This window comes from Erythrolamprus reginae, unplaced genomic scaffold (genome assembly GCF_031021105.1).
Source record: "Erythrolamprus reginae isolate rEryReg1 unplaced genomic scaffold, rEryReg1.hap1 scaffold_252, whole genome shotgun sequence".
Classification (NCBI taxonomy): Eukaryota; Metazoa; Chordata; class Lepidosauria; order Squamata; family Dipsadidae; genus Erythrolamprus; species Erythrolamprus reginae.
This window is the reverse complement of record NW_027248619.1, coordinates 11,287-27,355: the sequence shown is the minus strand read 5'-3', so window position 1 is coordinate 27,355 and position 16,069 is coordinate 11,287. Positions and strand designations below refer to the sequence as shown.

The window sequence follows — 16,069 nt, the reverse complement described above, 5'->3', positions numbered from 1 at the left end:
ACCAACCAAGTGGGACATGGATCCAGTAGACAGGTGGCGGAACTCACAGCTCCAATGGCCTTGTCCACTTCATCAGGTGTCACCAAGTCAAACTTCTCCCAGACAGATGGGCAAAGACGTTTAGCCCCAGTCACCTCGACTGACTCATTGTCAGTCGACTCTGTTTTACAGAGCGAAAAACGTGTTAAAATCCTCGGCACTACTCTGCAAGGGCTCCCCAACTCCCCCCAGGTTAAGAAGAGAGCAGGTTACCCTAAACAGAGTGTTCGGGTGGGATTCCACTGATGCAATCAAGGCGGCATGATACGCGCATCTTGCCGCCTTGAGCGCCACTTTGTAAGTCTTAATATGAACTCTTACAAGTGTTCGATCGGATTCGGACTTACTCTTTCTCCATCGCTTCTCTAGATGTCTCTTCTGGCGTTTCAACTCTCGGAGCTCCTCATTGAACCATGGAGCTCTATGGGGTCTAGTGCCGCGGAGAGACCGTAGTGGCGCAATTCGGTCAAGGGCCTCCGCTGCAGCCTTGTTCCAGGCCTCAGCGAGAGACTCTGCCGAACTGTGGACGAGTGCATCTGGAAGAACCCCAAGCGCCTTCTGAAAGCCTTCTGGATCCATCAGGCGCCTGGGGCGGAACAACTTAATTAGTTCCGCCTCCCTGCGGGGGAGGATTGGAGCCAGGAAGTCCAGCCGCAGTAGAAAATGGTCTGACCATGACAAAGGCAACACTTCTAAGCCCCTTAGTCTCAGATCATTACTCAGTTGCTCAGAGAGGAATACCATGTCGGGTGCGTGCCCCCCCCCTCGTGAGTCGGACCCTGAACTACTTGGGCTGCCATGGTGTCCATGAACTCCTGTGCCAGTCCAGAGGATTCGCCAAGCAACAGCAGGTTGAGGTCCCCCAAGACAATAAGTCTACTGAACCCCACTGCCAGCCCAGCTACCTCCTCGAGTAGCACAGGCAGGGCTTGTGCCACACAGCTGGGAGGCAGGTATGTGAGAAGCAAGCCCACCTGAACCCGTAAGTCCAACTTCACCAGGAGGGACTCGCAACCCGCAATCTCCAGAGCAACAAGTCTATGCAGGCAAAGGCTCTCCCTGGCTATAATAGCCACTCCTCCCCCCTTCCCTGGGGTCGAGGTTGATGCCATATCTGAAACTCCTCCCTTCGGGCCCAGCCAGGTTTCAGTTACACATGCCAGGTCGGCCTCCTCATCCAGGATTAAATCCCAGATGAGGAGAGCTTTATTTATCACCGACCTGGCATTGAGTAGCAACCTGAGCCCAGGGCCAGAATTACACTCATCACCAGTGCCCAGGGTTGAGTTCACGGAGCCAGAACAAGGAATCGTTATTAGACAGCGATCCCTCGTTCCCCTGGGACGGCTGACTCTATGGCTCCTGCCATATCTGCCTCTCCCCAGCAACACCGGGATATTCTGACCCTCTGCCACCCCAGAGATTGGTGCCCCCTCCCCTCCTGCCTCTCCAGAGTCAGGTGGGCCAAATATATCATTCATACTATTTCCATTCATCTCATCCCTGGCATAACCCCACCCATCCCACTCATACCAATCATTCATCCCATACACATTATTGCACCCACCCCAATTATCCATCAGTTTAAAAAAACCCCAATTAATTAAAAATAGATTAAATTAGCAATAGATTAATGCACTAATAAAATATGTTACAAATATATAAGATATAAAATTATAAATTCATAATAAGTTAATATAAAGAATATAAAATCAGATCTTGGTCGCTATCAATCATCAGTCAATCAATCAATCTAGGTATGATGTCCTCTATAGATCTTCCATATAGTCTTACTTAAAGTCTGCTGTTTTCTACAATCTTCCCACTAGGGGCGCAATTCTATGGTCTTAACAGTAATTAAGAAGGAGAAGGGAAGATGGGGGGGGGATGAGAAACTATGACAAAAACGAAAGTTAGACATTAAACAATATCTCCAATCTAATTGGCCATGATGATTCTAGGTAGTTAATTCCATTATTCTTACCCCCTCTAGTCACTCTGGTCACATTAGTCAGTTGTTCTGATATCTACCAACACCTACTCCATGGGCACTCATACTGGGCGTCTGTCTGCATCCCACTTTATCCTCCTTGGCACCAGCAGCTCTCACCCACTGGTGCGATGCAGGGTTTTTTTTCGTTGTTTCTGGATATTCCTCGCCCACCATATCTCTGCAGACGTCCTCCACCACCGACAGCAGGTCACTCCCACCGGCCTGGATCCTTAGCGTCTTTGGTCTCACAAACAAACAGGGTCACCTCAGTTTCAGAGCTGGTCTCTGCTCCACTCCGCTCTGCTCCGCTCCCCTCCTTTCCGTCGTCCCCTCCCCTCCACCGCCTCGGCACTGGCACTAGCACTGGTCACTCTCATTCACCGATGCCGAGCCAGGAGGCTCGGCTCGGTCTGGCTCTCTGCTTTCACAATTCCCTTTCTCCCCTTCGGCGTTTTGCATTTTGCATCCAGGCACGGCCGCCATCTTCCGCGCCCCAGCTGATTGCCCTGAAGAACTCTCTCGGAGTCGCAGTCTCTGGCGCCCCTACAGCAGAGCAAAAAGCATTTAGTTTCTAGCCCCCACAATGGGAGACCAGGTAGCAGATCGACTTCGGGCCATTTCAAGTCTGGATTGATTCATTCCTGACGATTTTTTCACCGTAGTCTCAGAGGAGAGGTGGACCCACCATCTCCATACTGCTCACACCGGAACCGGATGCCAGGACCCCTTTGTCACCCAAAGGAAACAAGATCCAGAACCTGATTCTCCATGGACCATCGCTGATGACTTGCTCCGCTACCGTGACCTGCTCTACGTTGCCGCAGGTCCACTCCGAGGTCTCATCCTCAACCAGTGCCACGATATTCCCGCAGCTGGCCATTTTGGCCTCTTCAAAACCCTACGCCTCGTCTCTCATACCTTTTGGTGGCCCATGATGTCAGTACCTACGTTAACTCATGTATCCGTTTTCGCCAAGCCAAAGCCGCCACCGGACCCCCTCCGGGATTATTGCAAACTTTACCTACACCTGAAAGACCCTGAGGTACCATTTCTATGGACTTCCTTACTTGTTTACCTGTTTCTCAAGGGTTCACTGCTATATTTGTAGTAGTGGACATGTTCACGAAGATGGCTCATTTTATCCCTTGTTGTCAAATCCCTACAGCCAAAACCACAGCTCACCTATTTATCCAACACATCTTCCGCCTTCATGGATTTCCTGACACCATCATCTCCGACTGTGGTCCGCAATTCACTGCCCAGTTTTTGAAAGAACTGTCTCCAAGTCAAGATTTCCCTGGCATCTACCCATCACCCCCAAACCGACGGCACCGAAAAAGTTATTGGCATCCTGCAACAATACCTCCGTTGCTTTGTTCACGACAGACAAAACGATTGGTCCAAATATATGTCTGTAGCTGAGTTCGCCTTTAATAACTCTGAACATACCTCTACGCAGACCACACCATTCTGCGCCAACTACGGGTTCCATCCCCGCTTGTTTCCGCTCACTCCTGCTGATTCGCCATTTCCACTTGCTGGTGATTTTCTCAATGAGTTACGTGCCATTCACCAAGTCATCCAACGTTCCTTAACTCAAGCCAAAGAAGACTACAAACGCTTTGCCGACCATTCCCACAGAGGCACTCCCCCATTGACTGTTGGCGACCAAGTTTGGCTTTCTACCAAATACCTTTCTTCTGAACCTCATTCCAAGCTGGATCAATGTTTCATTGGCCCTTTCGCTGTTGAAAAGGTCATCAATCCTGTCACATACTGTTTGACCCTACCTTCTTACATACGGGTGCATCCCGTTTTTCATTGCTCACTATTGCTCCCAGTCTCCCCTGACTCTTCATTTCGGGCCCCAGTCCCTGGTCCTACCAGTCCTGCTCCCTCCCATTGGGACACCGCCCTTCGCATTCCACTATGATGCTTGGACATTACTAGCATCTGGGACTCTTGTTGGCTCAATGACCGTTTCCAATACCAGGTGGAATGGTCTAGAGGTGGGCCTGACACCACTGTTTGGATGGATGCTCATGACTTTGATGCTCCTGCTTTGATTGCTAACTTTCATGTTCATTTCCCTGATAAATTTTAAAAATACAAATTTAAAAAATAAATAAATAAATATACCTAACCCTAATTTTCCTCCGGGGAGGGGAGGGATCCTGAGGAGGGGGATGGTGTTGTACATACTCCTGGTCAGTTGGAGGATGATGAAGAGCTTGAGGACTCTGATACATATAGTGTTTATGAATTAGTGGTAGGCCCTAGGTTACAGGTATTAGAACAGGTGGGAGGCCGGCAACAGGATGTTGCTATGAGTCCAGAATCTAGTGAGGAAGAAACAGACATTTGTTGGGTCAATCCTCAATTCAGAAGGGTCCAAAATCGCAAGGAACAGGTGTTAGGAAAAATATATTAAGGGCAGAAATGGGTTAAATACTGGAATGATGTGTTAGTTATGTCAGGAGGCTAGTGGGGAAGAAGGGCGGAGTTTCAATGTTGTAGCTCTAAGAGGAAACATGTTTCAGTTTGGCTCCTGAGTGAGTAAGTTTATTCTGTGTTATATTGCAGTCATTCCTGCTGTTTTTGAATCATGCTGTAAATTCATGAATTTCAGGAGACGGAAGGAGGCATGAAGGAATGCATTTGGAATGTAATTAAGGGAGATAACGGGAGAAAAGAATGTACCAGTCTGTATTGCATTTTTGAATACAGAAGCAAAGAGAATAAAAATGGAGTTTCTTTGTTTATGAAATACTGCATTCAGTAAGAGTTATTTTCAATAACTAAAGTTCTACCAGAAACCAGAACACAACTAAGGTGACATTTTTTGACAGAACAATCAGTGGAACTTCTTGCCCCCAGAATTTATGTGTATTCCAACACTGGATGTTTTTAAGAGTTTAGACATTTCATCTGGAATGGTATAGGGCAGTGATGGGCACCACAAGTGGCATATGGAGCCGTTGCCCATAGCTCAGCTCCAATGTGCATGTATGTGCCGACCAGCTGACTTTTGGCTTGTACAGAGGGTTTGGGAGAGGTTTTTTGGCTTCCAGAGAGCCTACGGGTGGGGGGGAGTCATTTGTACTCTTCCCCGTCTTCAGGGAAGCCTTTGGAGCCTGGGGAGGGTAAAACCCGAGCCTGCTGGGCCCACCAGAATTTGGGAAACAGAGCCAGAGGACCTACAGGGGGGTGGGAAAAGCTGTTTTCACCCTCCCCAGGCATTGAATTATGGGTGTGGGCACTCACACATGTGCGATAGCACGCATGCATGCTCTTTCAGCATCCAAGGGGGAAAAGGTTCGCCATCACTGGTATAGGATTTCCTGCTGGAGCAGGGTTTTGAATTAGAAGGCCTCCAAGGTCCCTTCCAACTTATTGTTCTGTTATTCTTATTCTGTTGTCCTTTACCTGTAACTATTCCAGATGTTCACTCAGAAAAACTTTTATTTTCATTTTGGTTGCAGATTTCAACTCACTTCGTGAATATGTACACTCATCCCACAAGTTTTGAACAGTATTTGCACAATGCTTTGATACTTGTGAATGCTTTTCATGCAATAAATCTTGACATAGATATAGTGGTAAGTGGTCCTATATTACAAATATTCTATGAATAATATTTTTTCAGTTACACCATTTTATGTTCCTATTTTTAAAGTATGCTAATGCACGTAGGTGGTTAAATTAATTTAATTTAATTATATTATTTCAATAATTGTTTAATTATTAAGTTATAATTAAGTTATAATATAACTATCAAGCTAGCTTATTTTAACTTTTTGTAAGTATAAAAAAGGGACTAAGAACAAACCTAACTCTAACCCTAATTTTATGGTGATTTGTAATATTTCAAAAATACAGAGGTTTTGAATTAATTATGCATGAATTTATTTGATTTATATCTTGCCTTTATTTGTCAGTCAGGGGTCTTCCTCCCAGTTCAGACAGGTTCATCCAAACTGGTAGTGACCTGCTGGTGACATCACAATGATGTTATCAAACCAGATCAGTCGTTGCCAGTCCATGGGCGCCACCATCTTTAAAAAAAAAAAAATTCTCCCAAATTTTTGTAAAAACAATTTCTTGTTTGCCTGTGCAAAAGTCATGTTTCCAGCATTGTGCATGCAGTCACCCTCTTGTTTTCGGCATTTTTATTTTTTTAAAAAAGTCTGGTTTTTTGCACTATGCATGGTTTTTTGCACAGCGTGGGAGGAAGTGAACCGGCAGTGAGGTAAGTTAGAACCCATCTTTGCACTGAGTGAAGGAGCCTCCAAAGTTGCCAGCATTGCTGCTGTCCCCCACTCTCTGCAGCTTAGAGCTCCAAGCTGAAGAGTTCTTTAACTATTGCGATGAAATGGGAGCTCTGGGTGTGCCACGCCCACTTTGTTCTCCTTGAGAGCTGCTTGTTCTGTCCCCAGCAAGAATGTAACACAAAACCCAGTTTATACACTTATTTAATTCAAACATCACTACTAATAAACGTCTTAGCAGTGAATATGCACACGCCAATCTACAAGCAGTCTTTTTTTGGCAAGCAACCAGCTACTAATTAATCTTCATTAATAGCTGGTATCAGTTTGAAGAGTTTTAAAGCAAAGAAGAGCAATTAGGTCTTGGTATCTTATGTAGCTTCAGAGAGTTGGCAAAATGCCTAGAGGTAGTTCTTGATAACTGAAATGGCAGCAGAGAAAACAAAGCAGAAGTCTTTCAGACACTATGAATAGATTGGTTTCTCTAACATTGTATCCTGCTTGGCTGTGCACACACATGGGAAAGAAATGATTTCTGCCCTTCATTTGAGATCTGACATAGTTAGTACTATCTGTTTCCTATTTATTTATTTATTTATTTATTTATTTACTTACTTACTTACTTACTTACTTACTTACTTACTTACTTACTTACTTACTTACTTACTTACTTGTTTATTTGATTTGTATGCCGCCCCTCTCAACAACGCAACTAGTAGAACTCAGAAAGCATTTATTAACGAAGTAAGGGATAGAAAGAAGAGGGAGGGAGAAGGAAGTAAGGAGAGAAAGAGGAGGGAGGGAGGAGAGAAAGAAAGGTTGAATGAAGGTGAAAGGGGAAAGGAAGTTAAAATCAGAGCACAGAGAAAGAAGGAAGGTAAAATCAGAAGGGAGAATGGAAGTAAGGAAGGAATAAGTATGTGAAGGGGGTTCATGTAACTGGGTGGGAGTGTGTGATGTTGGGTTTGACATGCCCACCCATTTATTTATTTATTTATTTATTTATTTTGTCAAGTACGTATTGGTAGTATACAAAGATATAACACTGTTTATATACGTGATATTGCTAATAAGGGAAACATTAGGACAGGACAGTGCACTTATGCATGCCCCTTACTGACCTCTTAGGAATCAGTGAAGTCAATCATGGATAATCTAAGGAGAAAGTTTTGGGGGGTTAGTGATGAAACTATAAAGTCAGGTAGTGAGTTCCAGACGTTTACTCCTTGGTTGCTAAAGTCGTATTTTCTACAGTCGAGTTTAGAGCAGTTTACTTTGAGTTTGTATCTGTTGTGTGCTTTTGTATTATTGTGGTTGAAGCTGAAATAGTCGTTAACAGAAAGGACATCGTAGCAGATGATTTTATGGGCTATGCTTAGGTTGTGATTAAGGTGACGTAGTTCTAATCTTTCTAAGGCTAGGATTTCAAGTCTGGTTGTGTTCTGTTTCAAGTAGAGGAGTGGGGGGCTCTTCTTGTAAAGTATTTCTGGACTCTTTCTAATGTATTTATGTCTAAAATGTGTTGTGGGTTCCAGACAGATGATCTGTATTTCAGGACTGGTCTGGCAAAAGTTTTGTATGCTCTGGTTAGTAGTGTGATAATACTGGAGAAGAAGAAGCTACGTAAGATTAGGTTAACAATTCATGAAGCCTTTTTGGCGATGTTGTTGCAGTGAGCTTTGGCACTTAGGTCATTTGATATGAGTTAAATATTGCTGTAAGCCGCCCTGAGTCCTATGGGATTGGGTGGCATAGAAATCAATTAAATTAAATTAAATTAAATTGTATGAAGTGAGGGTTGTCTATAAGGTCTTGTATTTGGTGTTCTGATTCTTTTTGTCAATGTGTAGTACAGAGCATTTTTTGGTTGAGATTTGAAGTTGCCAGATGTTTGACCATTCTGACACAAAGTCAAGGTCTTTTTGGAGGGTAGCTGTGTTATCAGTGTTGTTGAAGAATTTTAAATCATCGACAAAGAGAACGCAGTTGCTTGTAATGTGATTACAAAGGTCATTTATATAGAGTATGAAAAGTGTTGGGTCTACTACGCTGCCTTGGGATACACCACTGTTAACAGGAACAGGATTAGAAAGAGTGCTCCCTATTTTGACAACCTGTTGTTTGTTTGATAGGAACGAAGTTATCCAATCATGTAGGGATCCTGAGATGCTGTAGGTTTTGAGTTTTAGAAGCAGTTTATCATGAACCACTGAGTGAAAGGTTTTACAAAAGTCTATGTAAATTGCATTTATTGATTTGCCTTGATCGAGATGCGTAGTCCATATGTTTTTGCAGTGAAGGAGATACAGGTTACAAGATATTTTTTTCTGAAACCAAATTGTTTGTTAGAGAGTTGGTGTTTAGTTTCTAGGTACAGGGTAATTGATTGGTTAATGATTGATTCCACATTTGCATGTGACAGGCATAGAGAGATTGGTCTGTAGTTTTCAGCTAGACTGGGATCTCCTTTTTTAAGATGGGGATGACTGTAGCTAGCAACCATAGGTTTGATAGTGAACTGGTGCTGAATGATTTTTAAAAGATTATATTTAGTGGTTCAGCTATGGCTGTGGATAGCTTTTTTAGGAAGAATGCACATAGACCATTAGGCCCAATTGATAGAGAAGGTTTTAGGTCGCATAGTGCTTTTTCATTGTTGTCTTCAGTAAAATGTATTTGAGTTAAGTCATATTTATACGAGTATTTGTGGTACGATTAGGGAATTTGGGGCATTAGCCGTTGCTGTTTACAAAAACTGAGCCAAAGAATGTGTTGAAAAAGTTAGCTTTGATTGATTCATCATAGCATTCTTTGTTGCTGGGTCCTTTTAGTAGTGAGATGGATCTTGAGTCCTTGAGTTTGTTATTTACAAATTTGTAAAAGGCATGGTTGGATTTGGTGCATAGGAGGGGTTTTTTTCTTGTTTGCTGTGATAGTTGAAGCATTCCATCTTTATTTGGTGGCATATATTTTTGCAGTTTTTGAAGTTGGGATTTTTGGTGGGGGAATGTAATTTCCTTATTGATATTGATAGTTTGTTTTTCTTGGTTTTTCTTATAAATGATACTTGTAGCCTGATAGTTCTTTTGACTTCGAGCAAGAAAATGTTGTAGAGGTCATTGGCAGTGTTACAGCCAGAGAGTAGAGTTTGCCAGTCAAGAGTTGAGAGATCAGCATCTATGAGTTCATAGTTGGCTTTTTAAAAGTTGTACTTGGGTGTCCCATTATTAAGATGATTCTTGCAGTGGTGTATATTGAGACTGAAGTTAATCATCCTGTGGTCACTGTTAGAAAAGCATTCTTTTATTTGTAGTCCATAAATTGTGCTTTTGCTGTTGCAAAATATGAGGTCTAGGCAGTTGTTGAGTCTAGTATTGTTTGTTACTAGTTGGTCGAGTCCCAGATTAGTAACAGCATTATATAGGGTTGTATGGATGGGTCCAGCCATGCTTTCATTTAGGGTCCAGTTAATGTGAGGTAGGTTGAGGTCTCCAAGAAAGATAAGGGGGTGTGGGCAGGAGGCTGCCCATGTTAGCACTAAAGTTAATTTGTTCGCATGTGTGATGTTGTAGTCTGGGGCTCTGTAACAAAGTAGGAAGTGAAGTGTGGCATTTAGGGATAGATCACAGACGATGGTTTCGGGGAGAGTGAGATCATGTGTAACTTGGATATTTTTTAGGTTTAGTGTCTTTTTGTAGAATGTAGCTACTTCACCTTCTCTGTGGGATTCAGAGTCGGACCAGTGAATCCAGGTTTTGTTGCTCTCTGTGTTTTTGTTTCTGTAGAAAATGAGTCCAAATGGCTCTTTGAGTGTTGAAGGTTGCTGAACCCTGACCTAAACTACCCCCCCCCAAAGATTCAATGTGTCTCCTGCATCATTTTTATCATCTCCATAATATTAACCATTCAATTGTTAAGGTATCCAAGATTTCTAAATCCCTTGCTGGCATACTCCTTATAGCAAAGGTAGCAGATCATGTGAAAATACACATTATTAAAATCCATTTATATCAATCAGTAGAGTTCATACAGGGTATTAAGAAAGAGAAAGAGATAAGTAGACAAATTTGGAATGGATGTTAAATAGGTAAAGAAAATAGAAGTAAGTAAGAATTATGTAAACATAGATAACTCTAAGGAATAAGAGATATAATAATATAGAAGATACACAAAGCTGTGGGATGAAAAATAATATAAACTGTTTATGTTTTGTAAGGTTATGTTATGTAAGGTTACATCATATAATGTTGATGTTATGTTATGCATATGTGTGTGTGTGTGTGTGTGTGTGTGTGTGTGTGTGTGTATAAAGGTCTTGGCATATTCGAGTTTCTTCCCATGTAGGTTTCAGAGATTTCTGGTGACGCTTTGACGAGATCCCACTTGTCATCTTCAGGCTGGTGCTTCTATCCTTGTTCTAGGGTGAACACAGCTGTGTCGCCAGAAATCTCTGAAACCTACATAGGAAGAAACCCGAATATGCCAAGACCTTCATACCTCCCCCTGTGAAAATCTACGAAAACATATAGATAGATAGATAGATAGATAGATAGATAGATAGATAGATAGAGATAGATATAGATATAGATATAGATATAGATATAGATATAGATATAGATATAGATGGAGAGAGAAGGGGAGAGAGAGGGGGGGAGAGAGAGAGAGAGAGAGAGAGAGATAATTGTCCTAAAAATGCAAGTTCCAGGTGTATTTATAAATGAAGAGGCAACAGCCATTGCGATCTCCGGAATGTTTAAAATTTATTAAAAACTACTAAAATTAACTAAGCTTTTGTTAGTCTTCTACTAATATCATCAGAATGTTAAAATCCCCATTGAAGACAGTTGATTTTATATAATGCTGCTCAATTTGCTCATTGCCCATGTCACAGGCCCACACCCTTCCTTCCAAGGACAACGAGCAAATTGAACAGCATTATATAAAATCAACTGTCTTCAATGGGGATTTTAACACTCTGATGACGTTAGTAGAGGACTAACAAAAACTTAATTTTAGTAGTTTTTAATAATCTAGGTCCTCATTTTACCTACCTCAGAAGGATGGAAGGCTGAGTCAACCTTGAGATGGTGCTGAGATTTGAACTGCTGAACTACAGCTAACAGTTAACTGAAGTAGTCTGCAATGCTGCACTAACTACTGTGCCACCCCAGCTCTTTTGTATATATGCATATTTTGTATTTATATGTTGCATTTTTAAAACTGTTCAATAAAAATCATTTAAAAAGAAGAAAGAGAAAGAGATGAGAAAGAAAGAGAAAGAGACAAAGTAACCCACCAGTCATATGATCACCCAGCTACACCCACTCAGTAACATGACCATGAAGCTACACCTGCCTAGTCATATGACCAGGAAGCTACGCCACCCAGTCACCTGACCATCAAGCCACACCCATCATCACATGACCATCAAGCCACACTCACAAAATAAGCCATGCCCACAAAACTGATAATAACAGTATTTAGAACCCTTCCCTGAAATCAGTGTACAAGAATCCTTATATTCTTACCACAATAGACCTGTGTGGCCAATTAGACTAAGAGCCACCCCGAGTCTTCAGAGAAGGGCAGCATACAAATCTAATTAATAATAATTGTAATAGTAATAGTAATAATAGGAAGAAATAGATCGAGCATCTCTCAGTCAGCTGACATCACTAAAGAAGAACTAGAATTTACAGATTTCTGGTTTCTAGGGCTGCATCTTAACCATAACATCAGATTTTAATGTGTGTGGATAAGAAATTTGCTTTTCGGAAAAGTAACTATTTAATGCCAGCAATATTGTAAATCCAACTAAAAAAACAGCAATGGTTAGAGAGGTTTGGATGAATCCTAATTTCACTGTGCTATCCAAAGAATTCAAATTATCATATTTTGGATATATTAAACAAAGACTTAGCTATCTGACAGAAGTTTATAATTCTGGGAAAACTGCAAGAAAAAAGAAAATGAAGATGGCAGCAACAAGATAGATGGTCTTGGTTACAACAGCAATGAAGAACTAGCTTGGGGACAGGATGTCCTGAAGAAAATGTATCTTATCACTTGGAGTCAATACCTATTAGATATTGGATAATCAAAATTAAAATGCAAACTTTAAAAAAATGAATATGGGATACAACAAGGAAGAACTGTAATAATAATAAAAGAATGAATATATCCTGATTATGACTGTACCCTCATCTTGATTACATGACATCAATATTGTTGATTTTGTCAATTATTGTTGAATAATATACATTAGATAGATTTTTTTTTCATAACGATTTGTCTATAATCTGGCCTTTCAAATCTTTCAATGGTGCATTCATTGCTAATGTAACTGAACACATTGGTGCTGATCATCATCTTCTCTTTCCTTCCACATTTCCCAGCATTAGAGCCATTGCCAGACATCTAGGTCAAAATTATAGAATAATTTGACCTTAGGCATTTATGCCTCAAATGAGAACTCTGGGTTGATTTATTCAATGATCCATAAATTTGTTTCCTTGAACAGTATGCCCAGGATTATTTTTCCAAAACTGAAGTTTGAAAGCATTCAAACTCTTTCTACTCTAGAAAAACACCTAATTCAATTTCAGTAAGCTGCTTTAAAAGTGTATTTTAAGATTGTATTGGTATACAATACTTAAAAAGTAAACAACTAATCACTATAAATATTTGTATGAAAAGAATTGTGAAAAATGTAATATTTTCTGTATTTCTTACTGAATTAGTACTTAAATATTTATGCAATTTTCCCCTTGTTTCTCAGATATTTGTTTTTATGTATTTCCTTATGTTGATGTTTGAAATAAAATTGGTTCTAGTTCCTATCCCAAAGGTGGATTTTTTCAAGAGGCAACTGGAAGGATTTTGAAATTGTACAGCCCTCTCAACAGAGGGGGAGAGATGTGACATAATCTATCTCCAATCCACAACACAGTCCTTTCAACAGTTCCAAGCACTGCTCCACATCCATTTCACAACTTGGGTAACCCTGATAACACAAATAAACCTCCAGGTGACCTTAACTACCTGTATGCAAGCTGTCATTCCCTACCATCCAGTCAGAGCTGAAGAAGCTTCTTGGATGAGAAGTGAAATGTCTTCAAAGTAAAACCAGAAAGAAGAGTTGCTTCTTGGGAAAAAAAAGCACCTTTGGGACAATCATGACCTGCATGGCTGAGAATCTCCATAGACTTCTAATTCCTATGTTTTATTTTCTGTTTCACAGTGATTTTAGATATGAAAGATCATTAGTTGCAGTCTCTGAGTTGGGTTTTACCCCGTATAATACTTTAGTGTGTATGCGACGTTAGTTATAGTTATATTCAAAGCAGCACGAAGCTAACAACTTCAGCCTGATGATGGGGAATGTGATTTCACCGCAACATCGCATAGACACTCAAAATATTGCAAAGGGTAAAACCCAAACTCAGAACAATCTACATACATATGCCCTCGAAAATCTACGAAAACAAACAAATATATATGTATATATTTATATATATCAATTTACACTGCTTTATTTTTAATGTAAAATTAGGCTGCTGACATTTGTGATCCAAATCCAATTATGATGCTTATGCTTTGTGTCTATTTATATGAGAGACTTCCTCAATATTTACCTAAGAAAACACTAGAGTTTGCTGGCCAACTTCATGCTACTATTCTTAGAAAGGTATTTGTATATTAAGATTTTAAGTAATTTTTGATAGAATTGAAAGTGAACTTGGGGATTTCTTTTACTAATATTGGAAGAAACAAACCTTTATAATTAAGTGTTATAACTAGATACTGGAAGATGAGCTGTAACATGAAGAAAAAGTAAATTGCACTTATTGATTTATAGCTAGAAGTCTGGTTTCTGAATCTTAATGTTTTCACGTTGTTATTCAGATGTTGTGCACTTCTATCTGTTTCCATAATACTTACGATTACTGGATGTTAAATTCTTCTAACAGTCAAAATAAAGGTTGTGCCATCTTTTACTATAGAATAGGATAGGATAGAAGTGTGATTGGACATACAAAAAATTTGTCTTTGGTGCATATACTAACTGTACATTAAAAAAATATACATTTGTCAAGAACACTTAATGATTGTCATAGGGGTCAAATAAGCAATTTAGGAAACAATCAATATTAATAAAAATCTTAGGAATACAAGTAACAAGTTACAGTCATACAGTCATAAGTGGGAGGAGATGGGTGATAGGAATGATGAGAAAAAATTAGTAGTAATAGTAGTACAGACTTAGTAAATAGTTTGACAGGGTTGAGGGAATTATTTGTTTAGTTTAATCAATTTTTATTTTGCATAATTTTAATAATGATCTAGGATTTTGGATGTCCTTGCTTCGTTACTAGAGCTATCATCTAATAAAAGTTGTTTGAAGCCTCAATACAACTCACCATCTTTTAGGTTCTCTTTCATCTGTAATATACGAATAACAACTGTCGTTTTTACAAAAAAGAATATAATGTATAGCATGCCTCCCCCCCCCCCCATATTGCAGCTGTTGCATTTATTGAAATAAAAAATGTAATATTATTTGTCATAGTTTTTATGCACAGTTTTATGTAAATCTTTGGGAGTTGCTTTGAAAAGGAGTGTAAAAAGATTCAGGAAATAAAAATATTGTATTTTTGCAACAGATACAGTTGAAAAACCCCAGCATAAAACCCTTGGTATACAATGCTACAGTTTTAGGAAAAGAATCCTCTACTTTTTCATTACCTAAAGGAAATACTGTCACAATTCCCCCAAAGTAAGTAACGTTCCATTTGGTTTATGATTGCAGTTAAACTTTTGCTTTACTTTGATTTATGTTTATTGGTTGAAATCTTGTGTGGTTTTATGTGATTTGGAATTCATTTACAGGAGAATTATTAAAATAAGGTTTAGATAAGTGATTCTCAACCTTTCTAATGCCTTGACCCCTTAATACAGTTACTCATGTTGTGCCCCCCCAACCATAAGTCTAGTGTCAATTGTCCCAGCAGAGCTTTAAGCTGATTGGCAGGAAGGTCAGAGGGACACCACTGTAAACAGCTGATTGGTCAGATTGTAAAAATATGTCCCAAGAAGCCAGAATAGAAGTTTTAGTTCCTAACACCATGGGAAATTTGTGTTTTCCCATGGTCTTAGAGGACCCCTGTGAAATGGTTGTTTGACCCCCAAAGGGTGGGGTCCCAACCTCCAGATTGAGAACCACATTTTTTTAGATCAATTCCATCTTATCTATCATGAAACTTACATTTCCCTTGCTTTTTTTGGAATTGTCTTTCAAATAGTTTTCTTTGTTTTTAACAGCCATGTATTTTTTAATTAATTTTTAATATTTTTTTTGCTATATATAGAAAGAACCACAATTGTATAAATTATATAAACTGTGTTGTCTGGTTACAATTAGTTTGAGGAATAATCATCACCATCTTCTTCATTAGTAGTAGTCATATAATAACAATATTTTCTCATTATATTAATACTTTTTAATTATTGATACTAATTAATATTATTAATAAACATATCATAATAAGCCATCATAGTAAAGTTAGTCTTTCTCATATGGTTTGAGCATGTCAATGGGATGCTAATCAGAGTGGTCCCCACCACACACCTTACCGAACCCATGAGACTGGAAATAGGTAGGCTCAGAGGGCACCTCTGGTTCATCGTGGTGCCAAAAATGAGAGCAATGGTGATCCTGAGATTAACATGGCTGGATAAGTGGATACCCACCATCATATGGAGAGATTGC

General features: G+C 39.8%; 1 long non-coding RNA gene across 2 annotated transcripts in view; it reads left to right on the top strand.

The window, feature by feature from the left end:
• The window catches only part of LOC139156052 (uncharacterized), a 42,295-nt gene extending 27,217 nt beyond the window's left edge, over positions 1-15,078 (top strand). The window contains exons 1-3 of one of the 2 annotated variants that reach the window (XR_011557196.1): positions 5,605-5,631; positions 13,918-13,987; positions 14,964-15,078. This is a non-coding gene — a long non-coding RNA (uncharacterized lncRNA). Of the gene's footprint in view, positions 1-5,514; positions 5,632-13,852; positions 13,988-14,963 lie in introns of those variants that run through there. The other variant, XR_011557197.1, reaches the window with a different exon arrangement.
• The last annotated feature ends 991 nt before the right edge of the window (positions 15,079-16,069 follow it).